Here is a 3,340-nt window from a genome sequence, read left to right as displayed (position 1 = left end):
CCCTGGCTCAAAGATGGTTCTGAAGAGCAAATATTGTGCTTTTGGACTGCAACAATGGACAGGTTTTTAAATGAAAGAAACTGGCAATGAAGTGCACTGAGTGGGCAAAGGCGGGTGGAGGTAACGATGTGGTAGTGGTAGGTTGTATACAATTTTCAAAATGCTAGCAAGACCCCCTGGCTCAAAACAATGCAGAGCAAAAGGCTTATTAACTCTTTACCAAAGTATATACTTTTATAAAACCAAATGAGAGGTCTGTTTTAAATGTAGAAAAGAATGGATTAAACTGAGGGCATTGGTTGTAAGTTTTATTCCTGAACAATCCAAAAGTAGACTTTGCTTTTAGAAACGAGACATGGCTAGTGACATCCATAAAATGGTCTCATTAAATCACTTTGGCCATTATGAGAAAGATATAAACACCCAATATTTTTATTTTTTTAAAAGCAGACAATGCAATCAACAGAAAATACATAGCAAAAACTACAACTAAAACTACTTTACCTATCCTTTACCAATGCATTAAACAAAAACAAAAAAAACAACCCCATCTCTGAATATCAAACAACAAGGAGTCTGGTGGTACCTTAAAGACTAACAGATTTATTTGGGCATAAGCTTTCTGCATCTGAAGTAGTGGTTTTTTACCCACAAAAGCTTATGCCCAAATAAATCTGTTAGGCTTTAAGGTACCACCAGACTCCTTGTTTTTATGGATACAGATTAACATGGCTACCCATGAGACTCAGTATGTGTGATCATTTCTCCTTCTAGTGGCTGGCCTCAGCAACTACAGCCATCCTATTACATGGCTAAAACTGAGCTCTGCACAGAGTGAGAGTTTTTAAAAAATGTAAAGACATAGTATTAAGAAAGCAAAAGGCATGGTGGTTTCATAGGTACACATGCAACAGGGCATAAGCACATAACCTCTAGATCATTTCACCAGATTACAGGTGATATGCACCCATTTATCAGGTTGGATCTGAAACCCGTATGATTGATCTACTACTTTGGAAAGTGCTATAAAGTCTATCGGTAAACATGCCAAAAGACTCCTCTCTGCAGGATTGTAATGCATATTAAGGACAAAAGCATTTACTGTATGTAATTAGCTATAATAGATGTGAAGGAGCAACTCAGTTGCCAGGCAAATTGAGGGATAATTTCCTTTGGAAAACTGCCATTACAAGAAATTAAAATTTAAATGACCACTAAAAACTACACTGAATCAATGTAGAGTGGAGAGGCTTATAGAATGCTAAAGTAATGCAGATAGGCACCCTCATTTTGCCCACAATAGATATTGCAGGGGGTCTCAGAAAATCACCTGATGGTACACACAGTACCACAGGCAATGAAAAACCCAGACACAACTGGGTAAAGTTAGAGACAAAAGCCCACACTGTGATCCTCCTTACCTCAGTTTTACGCTGGTGTCACTTCATTGACTTAAATGGAATTATTCTTATGCTGCACAGGTGTAAGGGAGAGCATCTCGAGTCAACAGGACAAGTTATTCGACCACCATGGGAATGGTCACAGTAGCTGTCAAAGCAGCTGCATGGCCCTATATGAGGAAATTTGGCTGGTGGACCTACATAGCTACAGATCCTTTGGTCACTCCCTGGTCTGCTGTTCCCATGCGATAGCAAAGATGGAATCCATAGAGCAGAGCTCCAGGGGATATATTTTCTTTCCACATCCTGCTCAGTCTCAGCACAGCTGACCTGCTCCAGTCCCTCTTCCTTTTGTGCCAGCTGTGCTGATGAAGGGCCAGAGTTGCCCCAGAATGTTGGCTTCAGGCGTGGCTTGAACTACAGCAAACTCATGACATGTTAACGCTTTCTCAGATATTGCTCCCCTTGTTTTAAAACTGTCCCTTATTCCTCCAGGCAGTAATGAAAAGTCTCTGTAGCTCAGACCCATCTGTAAACCCAGCCCAGTCCACTCTCAGCCCTGGGTAGCTTTAACTTTTAACTGGTTTGCTGCTGTTGGTTTCTGTCCTAACCTTACATTTTCAGAGTTGTGTTCACCAAAATAAGAATGATCCTCCCTCCTGTGAGCATGCCTGACCCCTCCACATTCATAACCCCCCCCTTTACAATGTTTCCATCTCTAGTTATCCAATTAAAGAACAGAGTCCAAATTGGTCTTATATTATTTGATTGCTCAAAATATACTTTGGCTGCACAAAATAAGCTGCACTTTCAATCAATTCCAAACACCTCACACTGTTGAGGAATAAAACAGGAAGACACTAAATTCTCAGTCCACTGCACTATAGATCTACAATTCCTGATAGCTCAATCAGATAGCTTTGCCCCAAGACCCCAAATCCTTCAACAGAAACATGTTCATCTCACTGCATAGATTGAGGATTTTTTAAATATTCAGAAAAACATTTTTACCATACTGGTTTTGCAGTCCATTTCTTCCTGACAAAGTACAAAATGCTACATTGTCCTTTATTCTGCAAACATTCCTGGCAAATCAGCATCTTTCCAATGAATTTCTCATACCTGAAAGAACTTATGTGCTCTCTTAACTCACCTTGTTAAACCAATGGAAGTCTGGAATGAGAAACCCCAAAATAGATTCTTCAATAAAAGTATATTGTGAAAGTCAGATCCTGTGTTACACTATAGTCATGCTCAGCTTCCAGGGACTCTGCTTTCAGTTAGCTGGCTTTAAGTGATCTTGGCTTCTTTTCATTCCATCTCTTTCTCTGTTGCACACACCTTCTATCACTACTCAAACTCCTCTGCTGCAGCCAGGCGGCTCCTCTGCTGTTTCTAATTGTGAGGAGAACTGATTATAATTATTTCCTATACACTCCCACATTCAGCTTGCTCCTTAACCCAGCAATTGCAGGGTTTTACAGTGCCATCAGGGGGCAGAGGAGCCCATAGAAGACTTATGAAGGTAAAAGAAAAGATGTTTCCTTTGCAAAAATCTTTCAGTAGATTTGGTTTATCCATAAATCAGCAGCTAGTAGCTGATGCCTGGTTTATTTTATCCCTTTGCAATGGCCTGATGTAGTCCGCTGCGATTTACAGAGCTGCCACATACACAACTTTTAGTGTTAGCTACTGGATGTTGTTTATTCTGGATATCCTATACTACCTCCCTAGAGATCTGTTTTTTGAATAGTTACTCACCATGTTCTCTTTTCATTAGCAGATGCCTGTCAGAAATCTCAGGTCCAATAATAAGTGCTATGTCACTAGCTAGAAAGCAATACCTTTTGTACAATAGGAAACTATGTTTGACAGATAACTTTCTCTGGGAGCATCTACAGCATTAATGAAGATCTACACATATTTAGGGCCTTTTATAA

General features: G+C 39.9%; 1 protein-coding gene across 2 annotated transcripts in view; it reads right to left on the bottom strand.

Moving 5' to 3' along the window:
• TMEM272 (transmembrane protein 272) overlaps positions 1–2,790 on the bottom strand; it is a 32,929-nt gene extending 30,139 nt beyond the window's left edge. The window contains exon 1 of one of the 2 annotated variants that reach the window (XM_027830220.3): positions 2,554–2,790. The gene's annotated coding sequence lies outside the window, so the exon portion shown is untranslated. Of the gene's footprint in view, positions 1–1,421; positions 1,495–2,553 lie in introns of those variants that run through there. The other variant, XM_037893122.2, reaches the window with a different exon arrangement.
• Positions 2,791–3,340: the final 550 nt, after the last annotated feature.

The sequence above is a fragment of the Chelonia mydas genome, chromosome 1, assembly GCF_015237465.2.
Source record: "Chelonia mydas isolate rCheMyd1 chromosome 1, rCheMyd1.pri.v2, whole genome shotgun sequence".
Classification (NCBI taxonomy): Eukaryota; Metazoa; Chordata; order Testudines; family Cheloniidae; genus Chelonia; species Chelonia mydas.
Note: the sequence above shows the minus strand (reverse complement) of the source record. Positions and strands in the feature narration are given on the sequence as shown.